Source organism: Gossypium raimondii, chromosome 13 (assembly GCF_025698545.1).
Source record: "Gossypium raimondii isolate GPD5lz chromosome 13, ASM2569854v1, whole genome shotgun sequence".
Taxonomy (NCBI): domain Eukaryota; kingdom Viridiplantae; phylum Streptophyta; class Magnoliopsida; order Malvales; family Malvaceae; genus Gossypium; species Gossypium raimondii.
This window is the reverse complement of record NC_068577.1, coordinates 41,256,006-41,276,119: the sequence shown is the minus strand read 5'-3', so window position 1 is coordinate 41,276,119 and position 20,114 is coordinate 41,256,006.

Below are 20,114 nucleotides of genomic sequence, written 5' to 3'. Positions count from 1 at the left end.
AATAAATTTAAAAAAGTCTTTAATACTTAAATATCAGTGCAACTTAACAAACAAATGCCTCTAAAATAGTAGAAAATTAAAAATAAAACAAGAGTTATACAATTTCCAAATAATAACAATAAAATAGTAACAATATGGTAGTGAAATTATAGCAAAATAGTGGAAAAATAATAGCAAAACAGTAGCAGTTTTTTTTTTCAAATTTGGGCCGAGCCCAAGCAAAAAAAGACTTACTCGAGGCTCGACCCATTTTCCTATTTTGTCTAAACCCATTTTTCGAACTTATATTTTTGCCCAAATCCTCCCGCTTTTTAGACAGACCTTCCCGCTTTTTATCACTACAAAATCAATGTAAATAAATTAATGATATTAACAATGTATTAAATAATAATTTTATTTTCAGTTATAAAATAAATTATTCATATGTGCTTTTCTCATTGTAACACCTCTTGATACTCTCCATTTTTCGTGTTGTGTTTTTGTGTTTTTGTCATCTAATAACAGAATTATTTTAGTTTAAATAAAAATAATTTAAAACAAGAAGATACTACTTACTGATTAAATTGAATAATTTAAATTATAATGAAAATGAAACTTTTATTAGTTTGAATAAAGGTAAGTGTACAATTTTATCTTGAAATTTACATAAATATCCTAAAATATTTAAATTTCAAAACATAAAAAGTATTTTAAGAATTGATATTAGAATTTGATTTAACTCATATGTGTATAATGATAATATATAAAAGAATAATGACTTTAATGTATTAAAATTGTCACGTTAACTATTAATTTTAATATGTAATTTTAAAACACTAATTTTTTATTTTGAATATTAAAACTATTTTAACATGTTATATTTTATTCTTTTTAATTTCAACCTAAATAAAAATGACATTAATTAAAAAGTAAATTCAAATGGTATAAAATATAATTAAATTAATTTGTTCAAAATCAACTAATCTAATTGGGATTGTCACATCCCATTGCCATATTTGTTGTCAGAGTAACTAATATTAAATTACATTCGATTTAAAACCATTAAAGATTCAAATATATAACACATATGTATAAAACGGTACATAATCATTTTCGGGTCTCATACAAGCTTACGAAAACTCTTTTGCTAACCCGAGATCAAAATAGGACCAAACTATAAATATTTCAAAACTCTGGGTTGATGTCGCGACATTAGGGGTTCCTCATCGCGACACAACTCTCTGACTTAGGCTCGTCGTGACTTCAAGTACACATTGTCGCGATGTGAATCCTGAGTTGTTCCTCTTCGCGACGTTGGGGTTACATCGTCTTGACGTGACATTGTTTCTACAAAAATCAACCTAGTACAAGTTTGGGTGACTTGGAATCATACGCAACTATTTCCATACAGCCAATTTAACAACATACCAATTGCAACCAAGCCAAAATACATAACAGCCCGTTTTCAATGGTATCAAAGATGGTGATTTTGAAACCCCATTTTCCGATGATCGAGTTAGTAAATATTCTTTATTAATATTTATTAGTCTATTATATAGTTATATTAAATTTTGTTCTGTTAATTTTGTTGATTGAATGGTTAATTGTGGTACAAGGATTAAATTGTAAAAACCAAAAATGCCAATCGTTATTGATTTTAATTAGTTAGAAGGGTTTAAAGGGTAAATGGTTAAGGATTTAAAAGGAAATTATGCCATAATCTATTATAGTGGACGGTTAGTATATGGTTTTAAATGAAAATTTATGTTAATTATAATATTAGATTATAATTAAAGATTGTTAAAACATAAAAACAACTAAGTGGCCACTATCTTCATCCTTTTATTTTCTTCTCCACTGTCCCCTACGTTTAATGAAACCAGTGTTGAAGCTTAAGATTTGACCAAGCTTTTGTTCTTGCATGTAAGTCTAATTTAAGTCCATTTTTTGTAAATTTTATGTTTTGGAAATCATTGTAACTTAATCTAGCTAGCCCAGGGACTATTTTGTAAAATTTTTAAAGTTTTGAAATGTTTCCATGGATTATTTTTGAAGCTATTGGTGTTAAATAGTTTGATTGAAAGCTTAAATGTGATAAAGGACTAATTTGTAAAGTAAATTTTGTTAATTTTGAGAATAAGGACTAAAATGTAAATATGTTAATTTTGATATATGATGTATATAATTATTTTTATAGAGGGTTACAGAAGGATGTAATTGAAAACAAATTAAAAACGAGCTTAAATGTGAAAGATATGATAGTTTTGGTTTTAGGGACTAAATTGAATAAAATGTAAAACTTTAGGAAATTGTAAAATTAAAATTTAGTTGTCATATACATTGAATAAGATTATTTAGGTAATTTGTACTGATAATTTAAAATGAATTATTGTATAGATCAAAAATTGAATCGACCAATAGATAATCGGGGAAAAGAGAAAATTATAGATTAGTCCCTGACAGTTCTGCTATTGTTGTTTGCACCTAGTAAGTTCATGGGATATATTTTTATACCTAAATGTGATTTTTGTTCTTGAATTAAATATTTTATGTTTATTTAGTATACTTTGGGGTTGTATGCAATTGGTACAAAAGCGATAAATGATTGAATTGTAAATAATTGTTCTAATATGTGTATTAAGCCCGAATGAACATAGGATAGGATATATTGGCATGCCAATAGGTTTATTTGCACGCTTGTACATAATTTGCACTACAGTGCCTACTGCTCTGCACTTCGGTGCCTATTGCTTTGCACTTCGGTACTTACTAATTCGCACTTCTGTGCCTACTATTAAAGCACTTCGGTGCCTACTGGTGTGGTTTAGTTACCCGCATATCCGTATATGTTATTATAGTTCATCAGGATAATGATTTTTAGAAGGAAATGTATTGACTAAATCGATTTAGTGATTGAAAATTAATGTGTTCATATAGTTATATGTGTTTATATGTTTTGACTGAGCAAATGGCATATTTCATTTGATAGTTCTAATGAAATGATATTAAATTGAATGGTATGACTGAATTGATGGATTATATGACTATATATTTGTCGAAACCATTTTTTTTATTGGTTTGAAAATGGGAATCGACTTTTTTAAAAATGAAAATGGGAGTCGCCACCGATCGTTTATTGAGGTGTGATCGGATCACCTTGAAAATAATTTTGGGTCTGCGAATTTTGAGAAAACAGGTTCGGGAGTCGGTTACGCACGAGGAAGGGTTGGCACCCTCGTAACGCCCAAAATTGGTATCAAAATTGATTGTTTAATGTCTTAATGTCGAAACCTTGAAAAGATTTTAAAATACGATCCTTAATGAGAAAACTTGAACAAACTAAATTGAATGATAAGCAGCATTTATTTCAAAGAAATAAATTACAACACTCAGTAAGTTAGAGTGTTACAATCCAATCTTCGAAATTAAATGTGTTTTTTTTTTTAGAAAAACATGAGTTTAAAGAAGGTTATTTGATTGTTTAAGTCAATTGAGACATCAGAATCCAGTAAGTTAGGGTTCAATTTCTCAAAATTCTTGAACATCAAATATTGCCTTTATTTTTAAAATCGAGACAACAAAATGCCACATCCAGTAAGTTAAGATCCAACATTTTGTAATCTTTAGAGCTTTATTTTAACAATTGTATGGTTTTAATAAAATGGATACATGATGACATAAATTCATCGAGAAGAATTGAAGCTCAATAAGTTAGGGCACAATTCTCAAGAATTATTAATCACCAAGCCCCTTGTTTTAGGAATTTTGAAATAAAACGATTATAATGCTTTAATGAAATGCGTTCTTACAAACAATATAATAAAGTATCAATATACAAATCAAATGGTGAATAGCAAGCTAAATTTACAATTTGGAGCAACCAAACATATAATACATCAACATTGATAATCAAATAAACTAAAATCAATCTTACAAATAACAAAATGAGAATAATTAATATAAAGATAATTTAATCACAAGTAAACCACTTAAAATAATCAAAATGAATAAAAATTTGAAAACAAAAATAAAATTTTGTAAATTACAAGTTATGATGCATTTTATACACATGTACGTGTATTAAAATAATTCCATATAAATTATACATATAAATATAATAATCACGAGATATCATGGTGAAAATAAAATTTGGAACTATATTCTAAAATACATTATTGAGAAATATGAGGTAACATATCAAATTCTTTTAAATATATTAAGTGCGATAAAATAAATAATAATGTATCAAATTGACGAAAAGTATATGTAAAAGAATTTGAAATAATGTTGATAAATTTAAATCATATGGATAATAATTTAGAAGAATAGTGTACCATATCTTAGAAATTACACTAATAATTAGTTCAAAAATAATATTAAGCCAATATTAAAATAATATTAAAAATAATGAATAGATAAAATTGATTTCTTAAAAAGGTTTGAAAGCAAAATTAAATACATAAACATTTTTAAAATCAAGAACCATGGTTAACAAATTTTAAATCCAATAACAATATATATAAAAGAAATAAATAAATAAATAAATAAATAAGTAAATACACAATAGACTCGAATATTAGTGTATAATGAATTTAAAATACAAAATATAAACTAAAGTGATAATTTTATTTCATTTTAAAATATGAATTAAAATACTATCAAAAGTAAATATTATAAAGAATATTAAATACCATAATATATGAAAATAGAGTTGATTATAATTTAAAACGTTGAATTTTGAGAAAGAAAAAAAATAAATTAGTATTAAATTAAAATTTATTTCAAAAACGAAGGACCGAATCAGCAATTATACGCAAACATTGAAAAAATCCAAATCCAATCAAAGAAACGACACTACTTAAACTGGGATCTAAATAAATACAGAAGTAAAACACAACCCTGCGCCGCTCTATGTGTTGAAGACATTCAGACGGCTTTCGAACTTAGCCCGTTCTCCGATGGCGACGAAGAGGGCTAAGATCACGCTACCAAATACGTCCTTCCCTTTCTTTCTCTTATTTCTCTTTTAACCCATGATTAATGAATATAAAAACTAGAAAAAGAAAAAGAGTAATGAATCAAGTAACCAGCGAAATGGAAGAGAACAAAAACCCAGAAAAAAACCCTTCTGTATTCCGATTTTTTTGTATCTTGAATGCATATCCCCCTTTGTTCGTAACCTTTACAAATGGCTTTATAGCCGAAAGTAAAAAAAATTACAAAAGATGTATTTTTCTTTTTCTTTTTTTTTTGCTGCCGATTTCTGCCCCCCTTTCGTTCGTTCGTCCTCTGTTGCTTTGTGTGTTGCAGGTGTTTGTTGCATTGCAGGTATGGGTACGGAGACGCGTGACATGGCTCGTGCGTCTGAAAGGCAGAGGTGGCGTGGAGCGGCTACATGCAGCAGCGCAACACGTCTTGAGAAAAGGCACAGTGGTTGCTTGGCCGGTTGAAATTTGAATGTTGCGTCGAAGAATTGAAACCCTAGGGTTTCGAAAAAAATTGGACCGTTTGGGCCATTATAATTGGGTTTAATTGGGTTAATTTGGGTTTAAGGTATTGGGCTAGGTATTTGGTATTTGTAATTCGGGTTTGGGCTTACTGTTGTAAAAACTGGACTGTTAATAATTTAATTTATTTGTTTTTCTTTTCTGGTATTTATTAGGTTTTAATAATTGGGTTCGGGCTGGGCAGAATTTGGGTATTACAATATTAAATACTCACCTGACGGTTGTGATATGTTGTGACAAGAAACTTAGTTAAACTTGTTATTTTGATAGATATAATTATGAAATAAGGTAAGTTACTGTTTGAACATCTATGAGCTTACTAAGCATATATAATGCTTACCCTGTTATGTTTTCCTGTCTTGTAGTTTTCTTTTACAGAATGTGAAGATCGGATCAACTTGGAGGTCACACTATCCAGTTTTAGTCTTAGTAAACTTTTAATTGTTCAACTCGGTTATGTGGCATGTAAATAGGGTTTGAATTGTATATTTATGTTTTTGTTGGAAGCTAAATTTTGAATGACAACTTTTGAATATGGTTGACCTAACTTATATGTGGATATTGTTGTGGTAATTTAGTATGGAAATATGGTGGAACCATATGAGTTAATGGTATGTTTTAATGTTCCATGAGATTTTCAAATAAGTGATGTTTTGGTAAAATATAAGGCATAGTAATTTGAATGATATAAGCATGATACAAGGAATTTTTTTGGTGCCAAACATATACATTTTCAGTTGCGGAAATATGGTCAATTATAGAAGGTTATAATTTGGTGTTTTGATTGCATATAGGGCATATGCATATGGTTATAGTCTAAAATGGCATAAGATAGATTTTATCATTTGAGTTTATTCATGTTGTGTAATGGTGCCATTGAGGCACATTGGTTAGATGTTTAGGATATTGATTTGTGATATGCTTTGGTATGATATTGCACATTTTAGATAGGTCTAAAAGTTGTTAGTTGTATAAGCATGGCTTATTTGATAGATTGGTTTTGGTGGCTTGCATTAAAAGGCATGTTTTTGCATAAAGGGGTAACACACAACTATGTGCCACACATGAGCAAGTGACACGATCATGTGCTCATTGGTAATTAGAAGGCCTTTGTATTAAACAATTTCTGATTGTCACACAGGCTAGCCTATGATAAATAGTTGGAGTTATGATTGTTTGATTGATTAAAGTTGTAAATATTGAGATACCTAGGGATGACCTAAGGTATGGTTTGGTAAATATTAGAGCCAAAAAGCTAACCCTATTTATCAATCCCTAGTACTTATTTTGAGCCAGAAAACTCTTCTTGACAAACCTTCATGTAAAACCCAAGTCAAAAACATTAATTTGTATTTACCCTTTTTCTTTGGTCCCAAATTGCACGAATATAGACGCCTGACCATACGTATTGAGGGTTAAGTAAATACATTATGGAAAATTTTGTAAAAACAGAGTGAAATAGGAAGAAGTAATGTGATATAGTGATTAGAGGTTAGTTAATATATGTAAAAAGAAAGAAAAATTTAGAAAGAAAACAAGAAAAACGAGTAGAAAATGTACATGAAAAAAATCAAAAGCATTATGAATGAGATGTGTAAAAAAGAAAAATGTGACAAACTCACGAAAATAGAAAACCTTAGTCAATAGTACACAAATACTCATGAGCTAACTGTAGTTGATGTATTATGTTGTGACGTCTTATGTGGAGAAATAATGAAGGTGAGAGAAGGAGAAATAAAATGGTAAGAGAGCAAGAGTTACTAAGGGTGAATAATAGGGAACAATACAATGGGCTAAACTATTTCATGCTTGAAACTATTTTGATGCTTACTGTTCTTGAATTCCATACATGTCCTAAGCCTAAGAACATTACAAGCGAAAAAACCCTATGTGACATAGGTAGACTTATTTATGAATTGATATCATATTAAGTAATTGCATTAGCGACTGTTTGTATTTTGCCAGGATAATCAAATTACCTGTACGATTTATTGATTGATGCATATATTTGAAAACCTTAATGCCTGTATACTTTGTGATACATTAAACTTAGGTGTTTGATATTGAAACTGGTAAGTCATTTATATATCATGCCAGGATTATGTGTAAATATGAAAATGCCTAGTTATGTACTCCAAAATTGATCTTTATACCGTACTTGCTCAAGGGTCATCTTTTACTTTTTGTTTTTATTTTTCCTTGCTTGAGGACAAGCAATAACTTAAGTATGGGGGTGTTTGATCTATCGTAATTCGGTGTAGCAGATTAAACTAGTTTTCATTCTTAAAGAGCTTAAATATGAGAAATTTTAATATGTTTAAGTTATGTTTTCTTAGTTTAGTTTAAATTTAATAAAAGTGTATTTTGAGTCTTTTATTGATCTTAGAGGCTGAATGAGGCCCAAAGGCAAGCTAACATACTTAGTAAGTGTGTAGGAGACCATTCAAAGGTGTAGGAACTCAAAGCTGGTCGCTGTGTTGCAACACCGGGAGTTTTATGTTGCAACATAATGAGCATAATACAAGAATTCCAAGTCTGCCTTAGGTGTTGCGACACAGCTATGGGATGTCATGTCACACCCCTTGAGTTACCCCTGAACTATGCATATTGCTTTTGATGTTGCGCCACAGACACTAGGGTGTCGCGACACTAGCCCTGTATGAGATTAATTACGAGTTAGTAGTGTTTTAGTCCGCACAATGGAAATTAAACACAAGAACGTTAGCTAAGCAAGGGTTGAGGACGACGACTACCTTAATTCTATAAATATGCTCATTTAGCACTTGCTTAGGGGCAACTTTTCATATTCTAAGTGTAATATCCCGAAAATTACTACTGTAATACCCTGAAAATTACTACAGTAAGAAAGTAGGTATCCTTGATAGTAAAATAAGGAAATAAAGTGACAAAAAGGGAAATTTTGAGTTATGGTAACATTGAGAATTATATTATGACATATTAATTCAAGAAAGGATTAAATCGCAAAAGTGAGAGAAGTTTTGTTGTCCAAGAGTAAATACTCAAAATTTGAGGGATTAAAGTGTAAATATGAAAAAGTTGAAGGACCAATAGTATAAATATTTTAAGGGTGGAATAATCTAGAAAATAAGGAAAATGGATGAATTAGGACCAAATTGAAAAGGTGAGGAATTTTGAGGACTAAATCATAATTTTACCAAATTAAGTGATGACTCAAGGATGAAATTTTTAAAGATTATAAAGGAAAAATGGTCAATTAGAAGAGAGAGAAATCTAGAAGGCAATGATGATGTTGGTGATATTTTAGATTAATTAATTAAATAAATATTAGTTTATTAATATTTTAATTGATTTTTAAATGATATTTTATCATTTTATTATTATTATTCTATTTAGTATATATATGGAAGGAAAGATGAAGAATCTTCATCTTCTTCCCATGCATCCAACGTATGAAGAGAAAAGAAAGAAAGAAACTTTCTTTTCTTTACAATTTGGTCCTTTCACAAAAAAATTCACCATTTTTACTTAGAAATAAAAAGAATTTTTATATCCATCAAGAGAGAAAGATAACAAGGAGACAATGGGGAGCTTCAATATCAAGTTAGATTCAAGAAATAGAAGCTGGAGGAGAGAGAAAATCAAGTTAAAGATTGAAATCAATAGGACAAGGTAAGAACATCAAGATTTCAATATATTTTTAAGTTTGTTATTATTGAAAAGAATGGAAATGATGTTATAGTAGAGTTTTCTTAAATAAATTCTTCTGTTCTTGATATATTAGTGAAGAGAAATAAGAGAAAGTGATGGAAAATATTATAGAGAAAATGAATAAGGAAGTTATAAACTTAGTAATCAACATTTTGCAAGAAAAGCAGTTTTGGACAAAGACGAGAAGTTAACTTCGACAAATCACCATAAATTATGGAAATTGAATTAGAGGGTGAAAAAGAATATGGAATTAAAGCTTATTAAGTCTAGTTTCTCATAGAAGAAACGGTGTAAGTAATGGAATTGTAAATCATGATATATAATAAATTATGTGAGACAAGGTCAGAATGAATTTGGGTTCCCCTGTTTTAACTTTGGAAAATTATAAAAAATTGGATAAAAATAATTATGGGCTTAAATTTATATGTTTAAAATCCTGTATAAGTCTACTTTCAAGAGAAACAAATGGGAACATCATCCGAATCCTGTATGAGGAGATAATTAATTTTTAGTGAAGAAGGGTCGGAACTGTCAGACAGCAGAATAGGGATGACTTTAAAGAATAAACTGTACTTATTAGTTAAACCAAAAATTTTGAAAATTTTATAGTAAGAATATATGTAGTCTAGTTTCAGATAAAATTAACGAATCTCAATTTGGAGTTACATAGCTCAAGATATAAATAATTTTGTGACAATGACTCAAGTGGACAACTTTGAATGAACAAATAAATAAATAGTGAAATTATAGATAATGTTACATATAAGCATGTTATATACATTAAGGATGTGGAATGGAGAGGAGGAGGAGGAAAATATATGATTATTCAACTAGCATGAGTTTTCATTAAAATGGCTAATTTGCATGTTTTAGGTTCAGGGACTAAATTGAATAAAAGTAATATTTTAAGGGTAAATTTGTAAAAATGTCAAAAATGACCAAATTTCATGAAATGAATTGTTTTATTATTTAAATTAATAAATTGAATAAAATATTAATTTATATCAAGATTGGGTGAAATTGAGGAAAATAGAAAATTACCAAAATGTCCGTGAATTTTGGTATTTCTATAATTTAGCTCGGTAAGTTCGTGTAACTTGAATTATATTCTTAGATGATTGAAATATATATATTGGATTGAGAAATTGATTTGAATAGTGAACATGAGAAATTGTGAATTAAATGAAATGGAAATGAAGCTTTGAATTACATGAGTAAATATCGGGTCTTGTAGGCCCTATTTGTTATGAATATAATATTTCGAGGATATGTTGTAAAGAATTATAAAAGCACGTTAATAATTTGAAAGTTTTAATTCGGATGAAATTTTGTAACTTTGTTTAATATGTATGCAAATGTATGTCTTCTAGTAATGCCTCGTACCCTATTCTAGCGTCGAATACGGGTAAGGGGTGTTACAATGTGACATCACCAGATTCGGTCATAACGTTTAGACCGGGTTTGGGGTGTTACACTAAGTTTTTCTTTGTAATTTAGTTTTCAGTTTTTCGTTCCTTTAGGTTTTATATTTCTTTTCAGTTTTTTTCATTTGTGTTCTTCAGGAGACTTGATTTGTAAACGTGATCCAACACTAGTGGATTTCAACATTTCATCATTCAAATACAACCAAGAATCTCTAAACTTTATGCTTGATTTATTCTTTATGCATATTTTTATTATCAAGTTTATTATGTTTATGGATTCCACGAGGAACTAATCCTCTTATGGGGATTAGCGAGTAGAGGTGTGATTGACTAATTGTTATGTAGGATTTTCTTAGCGAATCAGCTGTTTGGGAGAGGAAGAACTTAAACCTTAGGCTTGACGACCCTAGGAAGACATTTCGGTGAGAATTAACCCAAAATTGGCATGACCCATCTGTGAATACCTTATCCCCAAATCAGTATAGATTGTGAGGTCGAGAGATAAGTAATTCTTATTTACTTGTTAGTTTAGTGGAAGATCGAGAGATCCAACTAGGGTAATGACTAGTTGATTGAATAGAAACTCAAAATAGAAATTAGTTATGATCACCAATGCTAGCTAATCACCCATGTCTACAATTGATTAAGTCTAGAAATTAGTTTTCCGAAGTCCCTTTTTATTTCTGCAGTTTTTATTTCTTTATTTATAAAAACCTAAAAATCTTTCCTTTTTATTTTGTCATAATATAACTATTCAAACTACTAATTAGTTCTATTTGTGTTTAGGTTAATTTTAATTTAGTAGTCGCCTCCCTTGGGTACGATCCTCAGAATACTCACATATTTCGTTGTAAAAACTATATTACAACCTGACTCGTATACTTACGGACATCGCCTCAAATCTATATTTTAGTTTCATTATTCACACTCTGGACGTTGGTTCGTCCGGAGGCGATCAACATGCAACAACATTATGATACTGCTCATACACTTACACATACCAGTTACTTGTGATAACATCAATATATGAAGTTCCTTTGTAAATTATCGTACATGAGTCAGGATAAAGACTCACTTGAAACTCACCTATACTGTAGCTTAGAGTTCCAAAACCAATCGTCCTTCCTGAATCAGTAGCAACAACTGCTTAAAAGAACATGGAATAACCATTAAAAACCCATTTACAACCAATTTACTATCATCTCAATTACAGACGCCTTCTATGCAGAGCCTCTTATTCATATCTTACTATTTATCTACTTCTTAACGTCCTTACTCATTCAAAATCCTAACATATCGAGATACCATATTTACCAGGAGGTTGAAACATCCATCGATGACCCCAGAAACCTTAGCTTCCAGTTTAATGAAGAAGAAAAGAATATTTAATCTTAAGAAAACTAAAGTGTAGAACGGAAAGAAGAAAAACCATCTAAACATTCCCTTCTTACCATATATATATACCCAATACCTCTTAGTGGATCTTAACAAGTGTCAAATACATACATAAATGGTCTCTTTAATGACCTATAAAAATCGAAGAAAATATAAAAGAAAATCCAATGCCGATGTTTTTTAACCGACCAATCCATTCAGCTAACTCTCAACCAATTATGCTACAGAACCCATCTTGCACATCTTTCAATCAAGCTTGGCGTATTATACATATGGCGATAACTCATATATGACATGGTTTTAAAGACATTTTAACCCCTTATAGCTTTAACATATACTTAGTAGACGCGTCATTGATTCGTCGTAATTCGATATAGTAGATTGAGCTAGTTTTCATACTTAAGAAGCTTGAATACAAGCATTTTTATTATGTTTTAGTTAAGTTTTTATATTTTAGATGAATTCAATAAAAAGTATAAAATGATTATTTTATGACATTAGGGGCCGAATGAGGCCTAAATGTAAGCTAACCTACTTAGTAAGTGTGCATGATACAGTTCAAAGGTATAGGAACTCATTGCAACACGAGAAGTTTAATGTCGCAACATAGAAGGCAGAACACAAGAATTGCAAGACTACCTTTGGTGTCGCAACACAACCATAGGATATCGTGACACACTCCTAAAGCCAAACCTAAATCATGCATATTGCCTTCAGTTTCGTGACACAGGCACTAGGGTGTCACGACATCAACCTTGTACGGGAAGAATTACAAGGGAGGGGCATTTTGGTCCATACAATGAAAATTAATAAGGAAATGTCAGTAAAGTTAGGGTTAAGGATGATGACTAACCCTAACTCTATAAATATGCTCATTTAGCACTTGTTAAAGGACAATTTTTGGATTATCAATTTTTTCCTATAATTTAGTTTTTAATTTTTCTTTCTTTTAGGGTTTAGATTTCTTTTCAAGTTATTTCCATTCATGTTCTTTGGAGAACTTGATTTGTAGATGCAATCCAACTATTGTGGAATTCTATGTTTTCATCAATCAAATACAATTAGGATTCTCTTAAACCTTATTCTTGATCTATTCTTTATGCATATATTATGTATCAATTTTATTGTGTTTATGGCTCCCATGTTTAGATTTTATTGAGTTTAGATATTAGTTTTCTCAAGTTGACTCTTTTATGCATCTTTTATTTCTTTATTTATAAAAACCTAAAAATCTTTTTTTATGTTCAATCACAATATAATTTATTTAGATTACTAATTAATTCTATTTGCATTTATGTTAACATTAATTTAGTACTCGCCTCCCTTGGGTACAATCCTCGAAGTACTCACCTACTTCGTCGTACCTATATCACAACTTAACCCATATACTTGTAGATACTGTCTCATTATTACATCTTTAGTTACAATTTTCACACTCTAGATGTTGGTACGTTCGGAGGCGGTCAAGAATCGATTGTATATCGTGTTAGATTTACACATTCGTTCACATTATTCTATATACATAGCTCCGATCTAGTTCTTGTATATGACCTGCTTAAGCACAATTTAATTTTATTTTCTTGTGTGTGCATGTTTTTATTTTATTACTCGAAAGCAAGCAACGGCTTAAGTGTGGGAGAGTTTGATCTGCCACAATTCGTTGTGGCAAATTAAGGTCTTTCTTGCATTTAACTAGCTTGTTTTATAGTGTTTTTATATGTTTTTAGTTCATTTTTTATTTATTGCTTTGTGTTTAAATTATGAAAAATAAGTGTTTTTACACAATTTTGAGCTATACAATACCCTAATGGGTCATTATGGGCCTAGGGATGATCTAAAGACTCTATTTAGTGTTTAGGACACTGTTTTCAGGCTTAGAAGGCAAAGGATGATTGCAGCGTCGCGGCACTGGGGAGTGGTGTTGCAACATTGAACTTCAAAGCCAAAATACCCAGAAAATAAAGGTAGTGTCATGACATCGGTCATATGATGTCACGACATCGAGTGACTTACTGGAATTTTAATTAAGGGTATTTTAGTCCACACAATAAACCTTAATTAAATTTTTTGGCTGTTTAGTAACACTAATTAAGTTTGAGCATAAACTCTATAAATAAGGATGTTAAGTCTCATTTAAGGAGGCTTTGCCAAGTGAGTCGTTTTAGTATTTTTGGGTTTTTAGTTTAGTTTTTATTTTTTTTCAATTTAGTCCTTTTTTATACTTTTGTTACTGTTTTAACTTGGATACAATTTCAATCCAAGGCTTTAATATATTAGTTTTTCATTATTTCGGTGTTGATCCCAATTGCAATCAATGTGATCTTCGCAACTGTTAAAAGAGATTTCGCTTCCAAGCTAAAATTTATATAAAACATGAGTTATTTCTCTACTCCTTTTTAGTTAATTTGTTGTTTTGCATGTTAAATATGAGTTTAGGAATTATTGTATTTAGATTCACGAGTAGCTAATTTCCTATGGGAGATTAACGAATGGATGTGTGAATAATTAACGAATAACGAGGCTTGAAATTTGGGTTAGTTGGTTTAAATTATGTGCGATTAAACCTTAAGAAGTGGCGCATTTAGGAACTAATTTAGGATAAATGAGATCGAGAGATAAGTTTACCAAGTAAATCGTAATTTATCCTGGTCAAGAAAGTGAGGCTGAGAGGTAAACCTATATTGGTTGATTAGTTCATTAGTTAGAGGCTTAGAGGTAATAACTAGTTAATAAATAGCTAATTTGATAAAACTCAAGTTCTGAAGTTAATTTGGATCACTGAAGTGAGTTGATCTCCTGTCTGTTTTATTGGATTTATTTCAATTGTTAAATTGGTTAATTTTTACTTTAAATAATGTTTAGGTTAATTCAATTAATTGATGTTATTTTGATATTTTGTAATATAATTTTAAATCAGTAATATTTAGACTTGTTATTGTAAAGAGTTAATTTGGTTTTATTCAACCTCCCTTGGGTACGATCCTTGGAATGCTTCCTAAAATGTTTCATTGTAACACTAATCTATATTACAATTTGACTCATATACTTGTAGACACCACTATCTAATCTTTTATCTATTTTGTTGTAGTATTTCTAGTCCAAATGTTAACATGTCTAGCAGCGGTTATGGTGCAAAAAAGAAATATGCCAAGATGAGTACAAAATAATCCTTGAGTAGTTAACTACCTTTCATAGAATAAGGATAGAGCCCCAGGTTGAGTAAAAGAAGTTTAGGATGAAAATTATAAGTGTTGGGGGCAGCATTGTGATTATTGGATATAGTAGAGAAGTCCACCTCTAGATACGCAATGAACTATTAAGGAAAAAGGGAAACTTCTATTGAAGGTCGCCCTAAGTTAAGGTAAAAAAGGAAATTTTGAGGATAAAATTTTCTTTAAAGGTAGGAGAGTTGTAACACTCACGTATCTTATTTACCCGAAATCTAGGATTAAATTGAAAGGATTAGTGAATCTTCGGACCCCATTAGGAAAATTTAGGCATCTTAGTGGTCAAATTGCAATTAGTTATATCTCAATCCTGGTTAGGTTTTGATGAAACGACTGGTTCTATAGTGGGAGAAAAATGATTAAGGATGAATAGTTGCAACGATAGGTGACGATCATGCCATAAGAGTATATATAGGTGTGTGGAGATAGAATTCCTCAATTCTGTTTACACAGTTTTCTCTTCACAACATCATATTCTTCAATCACTTTGAAAAAAAGTGGATGTAGCTAAAGAAAGCTCTGTATGACGCAACAATTATGTGCATTAAAGTCTGGTAGTAGAGAAATTGAGGAACTGGTAAGCTTCTTTACCTCTCTATTATTGTGGGTTGAAGAAAGAAGTAAAGTAAGAATTCTTAAAAGCTTCTGTATAATGATGAATTCTAGCTTTTAAGGGCTGAACACCATTAGTTTAATCAATAAATGGTTGTCATGCTTAGCTACCAGGACAAAGGAGGCTCTGGCATTCGATCAAGCTAAGTTGACAAGGATAAGAAAATGAGGCGAGTTTCTGTACCTTGCCTTTAGATGATAGATGATGTTGTGTGACTTGAATGTATCATATTGATGATGTACTAAGGTTGCCTAAGATATGGTGTGTATATGCTTGAAGAAAGAGAAGGTTGTGTGTGTGCACAATACTATATGAGCTTTCGTTAGTTGACTGCTGATTATTTTATGGTAGATAATAATATATAATATAGCGTAATGTTTGTTTAATGATAAATTATATGATATGTTTCAGTAATGTATGTGTAGTGTGGTGAAAAGTGTTGACGGGATAGATGAAGTTAGGACTTGCGAATGAGAATTTTTGTTAGATACCGCCATACGGTGTTACAAAGTGCAAATCGTGATGTGCGAAGCTCCGGGCCTTTTAGAGGGGACACTGTAATGTTTGAGCATCAAGGTTGGGAATGATGAAATGCAGGAATTGGTAGAAAAATAGGAAAACTAGAATTCTATTAAGATACCACCATATGGTAGTGCTAAGTGCAAACCGTGATGCGCGAAGCTTCGGGCCTTGCCGGGAGGGGGGGAAGGACACTTCAATGTTTGAGCATCAAGATGAAATGTGAAGCATTTAGTTTGGGATGACATTTATTAGGTTCCATAGAAAAACACCATGACGACAGCCAGTAGGCTCTATGGAGTGACACCATGATGGCTGTAAGGTCCTACGGGCGACACCTCAATGGAGGTCTAATGTGTAACACCATAGCTCGACTATAGCAACCAATATAGTTTGCTAGAACAGTAAACACGGGGTAGTCCATCGTGACAATAACATGAGGTATTCCGTCGATACAGTAAACTCAGGGAAGTTTTCTACGATGTAAAACATGGGGGTCACAATTAGAAAGTCTGTATATTAAGAAGGATGCCAAGGGATTGAAGTAGAGTTCATAGTGTGACTTGGGCGATAAGTCACAAGAATGAAAGAGCTTGGTAGGTCTTAGGAACATAGACCACTGGGATAGTGAGAGAATTCACCAAAGTTGATAATGAATGGGGCCAGGGAAACGTCTCAACCCCAATCAAGATGAAATGAAGAATAAACTTCTTACATAATGAGGTATACATAGTATACGTCAATAGTAGTCTACCAGGAAAGCTGCGGATCCCGCATGGTTTAAGCAAACACGGAACAAGCTCTACTAGGATGTTATGAGTTATAAGTCGATAAAAAGGTCCAACGAAAGATTAAATAGGCAAATAAAGGCCTTTGTGGGAGGAAACGACTGCTCAAGGATGAATGGCCAGTAAAACCCATTAGAGAATAGTGGAAAGCGAAGGTCTTTTGGGACCATGAAAAATGGTAGAGCTCTTGTTGATCCACTAAATGAGGGAACTACAAGATTAATAAAGCCTCTTTAAGGAATGGGCTGAGTACTTTGGTGCTGTGTGACAAGCACTAGTACTCCAAGGCAGTGAGGATATCATATCCTGGTAAAGACCTCAGATATAGCAATTACTTAGGTAGTCTCTAAGTGACACCTATCAAAAATAATGAACATAAGAATCAGGGAGATAGAACATTAAGAGAAAGGAATAAGTGAGACAAATAGTGAACATGGTCAAAATTGGACTAGGGTTTAAGTCCGTCAATAAACGACCCAGAGTGCATAAGGCATGGGATTTGTCAACAAAGTTCATGAAATCTCCTATGAAATTTAGGAAGTTTAATTCTGAGCAAAAAATCTCCAGTTTTCTTAAATTCTATATGCCGATCTCACTATGTTATTTCAAACTTATAAAATTTCTATTTGAATGCAATCTCGTTAAAGGTTTCGAAAATCGAGAGGGACCAAGCCAGACTCCACTAGGAACTAGGTAAAGCGCGATAGCTATTTATGTGTATTGAGGGGCACCCATAGAGGCCTCACCTCAGGGTTTAAGTTGTCTATATGTATTATCGAGCGTCAGCCAAAATTTGTAACATCCATTGGAATCAAAGTCTTAAAGATTTATCACCTGTTTAGTACGAGTTGTAATTATAGTTAGATTTTCAAATTCAAGTCATTTAAGTATGTAATTAAATCAAAAAAAAATTGTAAAGTCATTCTGGTTAGTGTAGCATTTGGTACCTGAACGTAGCGATCGAGTCGAGTAGAGGGCGTTACAGGAGAGGCCTAAAACCCCTCTATCTCCTAGTTCAACTAGAGGATTGTTTTTATATTAAATAGGCGTTAATTGCATTCTACTAATTCAAATAGGGTTTCACTTACTCTCCTTATAAATAAATGGCACCGGTAAGGCTAAATACATAACTTTGATAAATTGTTATTATGCTAGAAAATTGTCAGAATTTATTTATAAGTATAAATTAATTTTTCGGGAATAACAATTCTTTCGGTTTCTATAAGAAAGAGAAAATTACTTTCCCACTGAAAGTAAGAAAATTATTTATGGTTCTGTGTTTGATTCATAATTGTTCGAGCCCACACTCGAAGCAAATTTTGGTATGAGAATAATTGATAAGATCATTCGGTTAAAAGTTAGGAACGTCAAGGATCCATCTCGCACAAAGCACAGTTACTTTTTAGGAAAACTTTATTACTATAAATATTACAAACTAGCTCTATTTTCAAATTTTTTTATTTTTACGCAGTACAAAAAAACCGTTTCCGAATTGGATTTTTTCCAATAGTAATCACTAGATCCTCAATTAGAAATACTTTTAATTATGTAGCTTTTTTCTTGCATAGAACCTAAGTAAATTGGTAATGCTTTAAATGACAAGTATTGAATCTTAGCTATGTAAGAAAACTTGAATCAATTTGAGAGAAGTCAAGTGTGGAATCTAGTTGAAAGACCTAATAACCATCCCATTTTAGGAATCAATTAGGTATTTAGAAACAAACTAGATGAGAGTGGTAGTATTATTGGAAACAAAGCTAGAGTAGTTGCCCAAAGATATAGTCAAAAGGAAGGAATTGATTAGAAATTAGTGAGCGGTAGCTAGGTTAGAAGCCATTAGGATGCTTTTAGCATTTGCATGTTTTCATAATTTCAAACATTTTCAAATGGATGTTAAAAGTGCTTTCTTAAATGAGGTATATGTTGAACAACCTTTTAGTTTTTTAATTCACATTTTCCTTATCATGTGTTTAAATTATCCAAAGCTTTATATAGTTTAAAACAAGCTTCTAGTGTCACTGACTTAGATTTTTCGCCTCACAATCCGTGCGGCCTTAGGTGATTTCTTTGCTCCAACGAAGAACAAAGATGAACGAACTTGAAATATAAGAACAAAGCCACAAAAAAGCTAAGAACACAAAAGAGACTTTGAGAGAATGCTCTTAGGGATTCTATTACTCAATGGATGATTTAAAAGAGAGGGAGAGGCCTCTATTTGTAGTTGAGCCACCCCAAAATACATTGTACGCATTAAATTACATCAATAGCTAGGATTAAAAGCTATCTACAAATCAAATCTCTAAGATTACATTATCATATCTTCTAAGATTACAAGTTATCTCTAAGATTGCATATATTTGAAGATTACTTTCCATATTTGCCATGCTTTGTAGATGAACCTTTAATCTCTCCAAGCAACGGGCCAGTCTAGTTGGGCCAAATAACCTCTCTTGAACATGATGGATCACACAATTGTGCCATGGTTGGGGGCTCCCATGCGCAACCCATGACATTCTCCCTCACCTGTTCTAGCGACACCCTCATCGCTTCCTCTGTATGGAACTGGTCTATTTTTCCTTGGAACTAACATAAGGCCTCGGCAGGTTCCCAACTTGCTTCATTGTCGGGAAGTCCCTTCCATCGCACTAAGTACTCATGCCCTGGCCTATAGTACTTTAGTCTGATCACACGGTCTGCCTTGATGCTTTCAACTTCATGATCGTAGGAGACCTTTACCCCCATTTGTGCTCGTTCTGACTTGCCTCAATTTAGATCCTCTTAATCCTCTTAGAATGACTTAAGCATACTCACATGATACATTACGTGGACTTTGAGCTTTGCTGGCAACTCAAGCTTGTAGGCCACATTGCCTACTCTCTTCAAAACTTGAAAGGGCCCCTCATACCATCGCACAAGCCTGCGACCCATTATATCGCAAAATCAAATGTAGTTTAGCAAGGATTGAATCATCA